This window comes from Trichechus manatus, unplaced genomic scaffold (assembly GCF_000243295.1).
Source record: "Trichechus manatus latirostris isolate Lorelei unplaced genomic scaffold, TriManLat1.0 scaffold00127, whole genome shotgun sequence".
Classification (NCBI taxonomy): domain Eukaryota; kingdom Metazoa; phylum Chordata; class Mammalia; order Sirenia; family Trichechidae; genus Trichechus; species Trichechus manatus.
The window spans coordinates 7,813,702-7,824,413 of record NW_004444063.1 but is presented as its reverse complement, the minus strand read 5'-3'; positions in this window follow the sequence as shown (position 1 = coordinate 7,824,413).

Sequence of the window (10,712 nt, the reverse complement as noted above, 5' to 3'; positions counted from 1 at the left end):
CCTGAATACAACCAAACACTTCGAGGGACAGAGTAGCAGGGGCGGGGGTCTGGGAACCATGATTTCAGGGGGCATCTAGGTCAATTGGCATAACAAAGTTTATTAAGAAAATGTTCTGCATCCCACTTTGGTGAGTGGTGTCTGAGGTCTTAAAAGCTAGCGAGCGGCCATCTAAAATACATCAATTGGTCCAAACCACCTGGAGCAAAGGAGAATGAAGAACACCAAAGACACAAGGAAAGTATTAGCCTAAGAGACAGAAAGGGCCACATAAACTAGAGACTTCATCAGCCTGAGACCAGAAGAACTAGATGGTGCCTGGCTACCACCAATGACCTCTCTGACAGGGAACACAACAGAGAGTCCCTGATGGAGCAGCAGAAAGATGGGGTGCAGAACTCAAATTCTAGTAAGAAGATCAGACTTAATGGTCTGACTGAGACTGGAGGTACCCCAGAAAGCACGGCCCCTGGATTCTCTGTCACCCAAAACTAAAACAATTTCCAAGGCCAACTCTTCAGACAGGGATTGGACTGGACTGTGGGACATATAGTGATACTCGTGAAGAGTGTGCCTCTTAGTCAAGTAGATACAAGAGACCAAAAGGCCAGCTTCTGTCTAGAGGTGAGATGAGAAGGCAGAGAGGGTTAGGAGCTGGTTGAATGGACATGGGGAATCAGGGGTGGAAAGGAGGAGTGTGCTGTCGCAGAATGGGGTGAGCAACTAGGGTCAGATAACAATGTATGTATAAAATTTTGTATGGGAGACTAACTTGAAATGTAAACTTCATTTAAACTACAACAATTAAAAAAATTCTTTTATACTTCAAAGTCATAAAGACATTCTAATACATTTTCCTCCACTTGTTTTTGTAAATAAAGTTTGAGTGGAACACAGCCTTGTTCATTCGGCTGCATATTGTCTATGATTGCTTTCTTGATATAGCCCCAGAGTTGAGTAGTTGTGACAGAAACCATATGGCCTACAATGCCTAAAGTATTTACTATCTGCCCGTTTACAGAAAATAGTTTGCTAACCCCTGGTTTAGAAACGAAAGAAATTAATTTTTTTATACTATCTGTATTGGCAATCTAGAACATTTATCACATAATTATACATATGATTCTGCTCTAGAGACATATTTTCTGAGTATGCCTTCTCATGTAGGTTTATCTCAAAAATGTAATTTAGAAATGTATTCTTTTAAATAAATGGTGCTGAGTCAATAGAGCATCAATGTGGAAAAATAAATTATGGATCATAGCTCATACTATACTCAAGAATCTATTCTGAATGACATGCAGATCTAAATATGAGAAATAAAACAATAAAGCTTTTAAGGAAAACATAGAAGAATATCTTCATGACCTTGGAGTGAGCAAAGTTTTCTTAAATAGGATAAAAAAAGAAAAAAAACGTTAACCATCGAGGAAAAAATAGATTAATTGGGCTACATTAAAGTTAAGATTTTCTGTTTGCCAGAAGACACCATTAAGAAAGTAAATAGACAAGCTACAGAGTAGGAGAAAATATTTGCAACACATATATGTGAGTCACATCCAGAATATATGAAGAATTCCTACAAATCAATATACAAAAGACATACATTAGAAAAATGGGCGTAAGACTTGAAAAAACACCTCACAAAAGGGACTATCTAATTGGCCAATAAACCTGTAAAGAAGTGTTCAACTTTGTTAGCTATCATGGAAATGCAAAATAAACTGCAATGCAGTATCACTGCATGCCTATCAGAATGACTAAAATGTAAATGACAGATAACACCAAGTGTTGGCAAAGATGGGTTGCATCTGGAACTTCTATATGCTGCTAACAAGAATGTAAATTGGTACAACAACTTAATGTTTGATAAAGTAGAGGGTCAGTGAAAACGAGGGAAACCCTCAATGAGATGGATTGACACAATAGCCAAAACAATGGGCTGAAACATATCAAAGATCATGAAGATGATGCAGGACCAGGCAATGTTTCATTCTGTTATACGTAAGGTCGTTATGAGTCAGAGCTGCCTCAACTACAGCTAACAACAACAACCAAGGTTGAACATATGCATATCCAATTACCCAGCATTTGTACTCTGAGGTATGGAAGTATTTTTACTAAAAGACAAATGTTCACAGCATTACTATTTTTAATAGCCTAAACTGGAAACAATTTACATGACCAAAACAAGAGAATGAGTAAATAAATTGTGGTATATTCATACTGTGAGCTACTGTATAGCAATGAGAATGAAAAAAAACTGCTACACACAACATCATGGATAAATCTCACAAACAGAATGTTGGGGTCAGAGAAATGCATACTTGGTGATTCATTTACACAAACTTCAAAACAGGTGAAACTATGGTGTTAAAAATCAGGATAGTAGTTACTCTTGGAGTTGGGGGAAATGACTGGAGGGAGGACACATGGGGGCTTCTGGGATCCTGGTAATGTTCTTCTGGTTTTTTATCGAGGTGTTGGTTATATGGGTGTTCAGTTTATTAAAAATTAATTGGTTGTATGCTTATGATTCAGTCACTTTTCTGTATATATGTTATACTTTCATTAAAAGGCTTATATTTTTAAAAGATTAAAAACTATGACATAGAAGTAGGTAGGGATAGTAGATAACTTGAGAGAAGGCAGATAACAATTATAAAAAAGAACAAGGGGCTACTAGAGTGCTAGCAATGTTCTATTTTTTGGTCTAAGTAGGGGTTACACAGGTATGTTCACTTTGTGAAAATTCATTGACCTTCTACACTTCTGATTTATGTGCTTTTCTGCAAATATGTATGTTATAGTATAGTGCAATTTTTAAAAAGTTTACTTAAAAAGGAAAGTATGGTTTATGTTAGATTGTTAGCCCCTGTGGTCTTGGCATAGTGACTTGGACACAATACATATTTTTTTTAAATTTTTCTTGTTGTTTATAATGTTATGAATTACACCAGTGAATGTTAAGTCCACGATCCTATTATATTTCAAGATTCAAAAATCATTAGTTACCATTTAACTAAGTCTGCCACTAAGAAGCTCTCTGGTAGCAGTTCATATATAAGCCACATTTGTTGCTTATTCTGAATGTACCTCAATCTTCTCTTCAGAAGAATAAAATACTGACTCTTTACACTGAAAATAAAGGCTGACTATTTTTTCCAGGAATTGTAGCGCTTTATTACTACCTTCCACACTAGTGAACAAGTGAGGCTGAAAAACACAATTCAGTGGGATGGGTCACTAACTACTGTCCTCGGAACTTGGGCTGCTCTAACGTCATTTACGAAAACATCAGGTTGTGGCTTTGATACACACACAATGCAGAAAAATAAAAATTGTGGGTTGCCACAGCAACTGTAATGTAGGTGTCTATCTGAATAAGGTTGTGATTATTTCTGCTCATGATCTCTCCAGGTCTTTTATATTTTGTATCATTATGGCTGAGTAATGATTGATACAGGAATTACTTAGAAATATTGAGTTTCTTTAAATATAAGTTGTTACTGCATAATGCTCTGGTCATATGCTTGCATTTAATTATGTCATTTGTTTTAAGAATAATCCAGTTGTAAAATAATTTTCACTTTTTTCTCAGAAAATATTTCTAAGCAAGCAGCAAATAACACTTATTTCCATCTGGAACAGCACATTTAGCTAATGCAACTTTATAGCTTCATGACAGAATATCTTATTATAGATGTACAAAATGAGATAAAAGGACCGAGGGTAGTTATTTAAGATCACAGAGCAAGTCAGGGCAGAACTCTTAGTGGAATTTTGCTCAGCATCAGCCATTGGTTAGGTGATGTTTTAGTAAAATGTTTGCTATGATCTGTTTACTAGCACAGTTCTAGCATCATCGGGTGCCTGTTCACATTTCACTATAATCTCCCAGTTATACACACTTGTTTGTATATCTCCAAGACCGAAGCATCTCCAGGACTACTTCATCTCAGACTCTAAATTTTCTGCTCATCCATTCTGTCTCTCAGACAGATCAATATTAACACTCCTTTATATGCAAAAAGTCCCAGGGTAGTACAAACCGTTAGCAAGCTCTGCTGCTAACCGAAAGATTGGAGGTTCGAGTCCACCCAGAGGCACCTCAGAAGAAAGGCCTAGTGATCTACTTCCAAAAAATCAGCCATTGAAAACCCTTTGGAGCACAGTTCTACTCTGACACACAGGGGTCACCATGAGTTGGGATCGACTCTACAACAACTTTTTTTTTAAATATGCAAAGCAGAGCACTAGACACTATACAAAACCCAAAAGAAGTGAGAAACGTGAACCTCCCCTCAGATTTTAAAATGTAATATTTTCTTGTGTGAGCACATTCAGTGACAACAACAAAAACCAATAGTCCTAAAAATACCCACTTTCTTTTTCCAAGGGATCAAAGCTTTCGTGGACTACTTCTATTACAAGATGAAAAAGCTTTATATTTTCTGACTTCTTTGTTTTATTTTACCCTCACTCTCAAGGCAATTTCTAAAGTAGAGGAAGAAATGGTCCTACTTACTTGTAAAAGTGAAGTCTTTTTTCTCTTTTTCGTTCTCCATTTGCAGCCCTATCTTCCTTTCTCCCTCTTCCCACTTCCTATCAGCTCTTTTCCACAGGTGAATTGTGTACATTTAATATTTTATTAATTGTTAAGTATTGGTATTGAGAAGAACATAATGAATTACTGTTGATTCACATTATACATGGAATAGAAATCATTTAAATAACTAAACTCTATCTAAAGAATATTCACAGTTGTTGTTGTTAGGTGCCACTGAGTCAGTTTCAACTCATAGCGACCCTATGCACAACAGAATGAAACACTGCCTGGTCCTGCACCGTCTTCACAACCATTGCTGTTTGAGACCATTGTTGCAGTCACTGTGTCAATCCATCGCTTCAAGGGTCTTCCTCTTTTTTGCTGACCCTCTACTTTACCAAGCATGACTGGTCCCTCCTGATAACATGTCCAAAGTACATGAGCCAAAGTGTCACCATCCTTGCTTCCAAGGAGCTACTCTGGCTGTATTTCTTCCAAGACAGACTTGTTGGTTCCTCTAGCAGTCCATGAAGTCCATTCAATAGTCTTCAACAACACCATAATTCAAAGGCATCAATTCTTCTTCAGTTTTCTTTATTCATTGTCCGGCTTTCACATGCATATGAGGTGATTGAAAATATCATGGCTTGGATCAGGTGCACGTTAGTCCTCAAAGTGACATCTTTGTTTTTCAAAACTTTGAAGAGGTCTTTTGCAGCAGATTTGCCCAATGGAATAATATATCATTTGATTTTTTGACTACTGCTTCCATGGGTTGATCGTGGATCCAAGTAAAATGAAATCCTTGACAACTTCAATCTTTTCTCCGTTTATCATGATGTTGCTTATTGGTCTAGTTGGGATGATTTTTGTTTTCTTTATGTTGAAGTGTAATCCATACTGAAGGCTGTAGTGTTTGATCTTTATCAGTAAGTGCTTCAAGTCCTCTTTACTTTCAGCAAACAAGGTTGTGTCACCTGCATATCACAGGTTGTGAATGAGTCTTCCTCCAATTCTGATGCCCCATTCTTCATCATATAGTCCAGCTTCTCGGATTATTTGCTCAGCATACAGTTTGAATAAATATGGTGAAAAGATACAGCCCTGACGTACACCTTGTTTTGTTTGAGTGAACTACTTCTTGGTCTATGTATAGGTTCCTCATGAGCACAATTAAGTGTTCTGGAATTCCCATTCTTTGCAGTGTTATCCATAATTTGTTATGATCCACACAGTTGAATGCCTTAGCATAGTCAATAAAATAACACAGGTAAACATCTTTCTGGTATTTTCTGCTTTCAACCAAGATCCATCCGACATTAGCAATGTCATTCCACATCCTCTTCTGAATCCAACTTAAATTTCTGGCAGTTCCCTGTCAATGTCCTGCTGCAATTGTTTTTTAATTATCTTCAGCAAAATTTTACTTGTGTGTGATATTAATGGTATTGCTCAATAATTTCTGCATTCTGTTGAATCACCTTTTTTTGGAATGGGTACAAATATGGATCTCTTCCAGTCAGTTGGCCAGGTAGCTGTCTTACAAATTTCTTGGCATAGACAAGTGAGGACTTCCAGCATTGTATCCATTTATTGAAATATCTCAATTGGAATTCCGTCAATTCCTGGAGCCTTGCTTTTCAGCAGTGCCTTCAGAGCAGCTTGGACTTCTTCCTTTAATACTATCAGTTCTTGGTCATATGCTACCTCCTGAAATGGTTGAACATCGACCAATTCTTTCTGGTACAGTGACTCTGTGTATTCCTTCCATCTTCTTTTGATGCTTCCTGCATTGTTTAATATTTTACCCATAGAATCCTTCAAAATTGCAACTTGAGGCTTGAATTTTTTCTTCAGCTCTTTCAGCTTGAGAAATGCTGAACGTGTTCTTCCCTTTTGGTTTTTTAACTGCAAGTCTTTGCATATTTCATTATAGTACTTTGCTTTGTCTTCTCGAGCCACCCTTTGAAATCTTCTGTTCAGTTCTTTTGCTTCATCATTTCTTCCATTTGCTTTAGCTACAGTACATTCAGGAGCAAGTTTCAGAGTCTCTTCAATATCTGTTTTGGTCTTTTCTTTCTTTCCCATCTTTTTAACGACCTTTTGCTTTCTTCATGTATGATATCATTAATGTCATCCCACAACTTGTCTGGTGTTCAATCTTTAGTGTTCAATGCATCAAATTTATTCTTGACATGGTCACTCAATTCAGGTGGGATATACTCAAGATCGTACTTTGGCTCTTGTGGACTTGTTCTAATTGTCTTCAACTTCAACTTGAACTTGCATATGAGAAACTGATGGCCTGTTCTGAGGTTGGCCCCTGGTCTTGTTCTGACTGATGATATTAAACTTTTCCATTGTCTTTTTCCAACAGATGTAATAGATTTGATTCCTGTGTTTTCCATCTGGTGAGATCCAAGTGTATAGTCGTCATTTATGTTGTTGAGAAAAAGGTAACTTGCAATGAATAAGTCCTTGGTCTTGCAAAATTCTGTCATGCGATCTCTGGCAGCGTCTCTATCACTAAGGCCGTATTTTCCAACTACTGATCTTTCTTCCTTATTCCCAACTTTCACTGCACATTCCAGTCACCAGTAATTATCAATGCATTTTGATTGCATGTTTGATCAATTTCAGACTGCAGAAGTTGGTAAAAATCTTCAATTTCTTCCTCCTTTGGCCTTAGTGGTTGGTGCATAAATTTGAATCACAGTGAAATTAACTGGTCTTCGTTGAAGGCATATGGATATTATGCAGTCACTGACAGCGTTTTACTTCAGGACAGATCTTGAAATGTTGTTTTTGATGATGAATGTGGTGCCATTCCTCTTCCATTTGTCATTCCCGGCATAGTAGACCATATGACTGTCTGATTCAAAATGGCAAACGCCAGTCCACTTCAGCTAACTAATGCCTAGGATACGTATCTTTATGCGTTCCATTTCATTTTTGACAACTTCCAATTTCATAGATTTATACTTCATACATTCCACTTTCTGATTATTAATGGCTGTTTGCAGCTGTTTCTTCTCATTTTGAGTCGTGCCACATCAGCAAATGAAAGTCCCAAAAGCTTTACTCCATCCATGTCATTAAGGTCGACTCTACTTTGAGAAGGCAGCTCTTCCCCAGTCGTCTTTAGAATACTTTCCAACCTGAGGGGCTCATCTTCTGGCACTATATAAGACAATGTTCCACTGCTATTCATAAGGTTTTCACTGGCTAAGTTTTTCAGGGGTAGACTGCCAACTCCTACTTTCTAGCCTGTTTTAGTGTGGCAGCTCCGCTGAAACTTGTCCACCGTGGGTGACCCTTCTGGTATTTGAAATACCGGTGGTTTAGCTTCCAGCACCACAGCACTAGACAAGCCCCCACAGTACAACAAACTGACAGACGTGTGGTGGATATTCACAGTAAACATTGTGAATTTTAGTCATAATTTTAGCGTGATTAGACAATCAGTAGTGTGAATAAGGAATTACTTCCCTGCCGTGTCAAACAGCTCTGACTCATCATTATGTAACGCTCACATGGATGAATGTTCCCTGAAATTGTTTGGATTAATCAGACAGTAGCTAATGTGAGATGAGATATCGTAATGCAAATAGAAAACAGATTTTTGACAAAGTCAGTAAGGAATTCTCTTTAATTTTATATATATATATTTATTATCGTAGTTTAAATGAAGTTTACATTTCAGGTTAGTCTCCCATACAAAATTTTATACATACATGATTATTTGACCCTAGTTGCTCACCCCATTCTGCAACAGCACACTCCTCCTTTCTGCCCCTGAATCCCCATGTCCATTCAACCAGCTCCTAACCCTCTCTGCCTTCTCATCTCACCTCTGGACAGAAGCTGCCCGTTTGGTCTCTTGTATCTACTTGACTAAGAGGCACACTCTTCATGAGTATCACTTTATGTCCCACAGTCCTGTCCAATCCCTGTCTATAAGAGTTGGCCTCGGAAATTGTTTTAGTTCTGGGCTGATAGAGAATCCAGGGACCATGCTTTCCGGGGTACCTCCAGTCTCAGTCAGACCATTAAGTCTGATCTTCTTACTAGAATTTGAGTTCTGCACCCCATCTTTCTGCTGCTCCATCAGGGACTCTCTGTTGTGTTCCCTGTCAGGGTGGTCATTGGTGGTAGCCAGGCACCATCTAGTTCTTCTGGTCTCAGGCTGATGAAGTCTCTCGTTTATGTGGCCCAGTAAGGAGTTCTTGACAACCCAAAAGTCCCTGAATCTGAATAGAGTATTTCCTAGTGGTTAGGAGCACAAGCTTTTGGCACCAGATGGCCTGGGTTGACTACCAGCATTTCCACTAGCTATGTATGCAGAAGCAGGTTATCTAACCTCTGAGTGCCTCGTTTTCCTCATCTGTAAAGACAGAATAGCCGTCCCTATCTGTAATTAATCAATATATTTATACCACTTAGACCGGTGCCTGGCAAATTATAAGCACTTAACATGTTAGCTATTACGTACCTTATTTGATACTGACGTTGAATCAAAGAAACCAGTGCTATTGTTAAATGAAATTTCAAACAAAGAGAAGAATGAACTCACACACCGCTGCACTTGCACACGCATGTATACACTGCATGTGTATTGTTAGACAAGGACACAGCAATCTTATTTCGGCATCAGATGGCACACTATCTGCTTCTTGTCCAGTTTGTTTTATCTCAGCAGCTTCTTTAACAGAGTGCCAGGTACACTGACATGGGGCCCAGAGGAGGACAGGAGTGACGGGGTGGAGGCTGACGCACTTAATGTCTCCAAACCCTTCCCAGCTGTTCCCTCAGAAAGACAGATAAAGATGACAATATCATTTTCTACTTTGATCCTACTTCTTGCTCCAGTTTTTGCTTTTGATTCTGCTTCTTGCTGCCAACCTTCCAGGTCTGTCCTAGATTCCAGTCTTCAGGCCCTGAGAGGTACAATAAGCACTGACTGGATTCTTAGCTCATGAAATTAAATCATCACCTCATCCATTTGCTTAAAATAGCAGATTATTTTCTCTCCTTCCTAACACTGTTTCTTAGCTAATTTAATTGACTCATCATCACCCTATTCATTTACCTAAAATAGAAAATTGTTTGCTACCCCTTCTCTCTTCTTCCTTTCCAGTCCAAAAAATGAAACTCAATTGACTCTGAAATATGATTTTTTCTTTCTCTCTATTTCCACCTGACATTTTAATGTAATCTGGAGCATCTTCAAATTGGAAGTGAATATCAGTGGCCATCACAAAGACCCCCTTCTCTGGCCTTGCCCTGGATATGCCTGGGGCGTGTTTCAGTCATGGGCCCCCTGACCTCCCCTCTCGTGATGGAGAATATTTCTGCAGAATGAGTGCTTGAGGAGTATGTTGTGCGGGGCACAACTGCTGCCTTTGAAGCTGAATTTCCATTGATCTGACAAACACTCTGCTTTCTTATGACCAATACTATAAGTCAAATTAAAAAATGCAACTTTCTACACAAAATAGAAAACTAAAAGACCAAAACCAAACATGTTACCGTGGAGTCCATTTCAACTTATAACAACTCTAAAGGACAGAGTATAACTGCCCCATTGTGTTTCCAAAGCTGTAATCTTTATGGAAGCAGACTGCTATACCTTCTCCCTCAGAGTGGCTGGTGAGTTTGAACTGCTGGCCTTTTGTTAACAGTCGAGCATTTTAACCACTGTGCCACCAGGGCTCCTCATAAAACAGAAACTCCCCCAAAATGGCTTGTTACTATAGATGAACACTTCATTATCCGTTTTAAAGCTAGTCTCCCCACTTGTGCACTGGATCACATTGCCTCTCAGTCAATAAAGGCCATCATTCTAGTAGTTTCTCCTCTCTTTTCCATATTAATTTTTCACTCTCTACTAACTCATTTCCATCAGCCTACAAGCATGCTTTTTTTCTACCATCTTTAATAAAATGAACAAAAAACTCCTTTTGACTCCACTTGCCCCTTATCTACTGCCCAATTTCTTTTTATAAAAATTTTATTGTTGTACCTTAAGTGAAAGTTTACAATTCAAGTTAGTCTCTCATACAAAAATTTATGCATACATTGTTATGTGACCCTAGCTGCTCTCCACATACTGTGACAGCACACTCCTCCTTTCCACCCCAGATTTCCCATGTCCATTCAACCA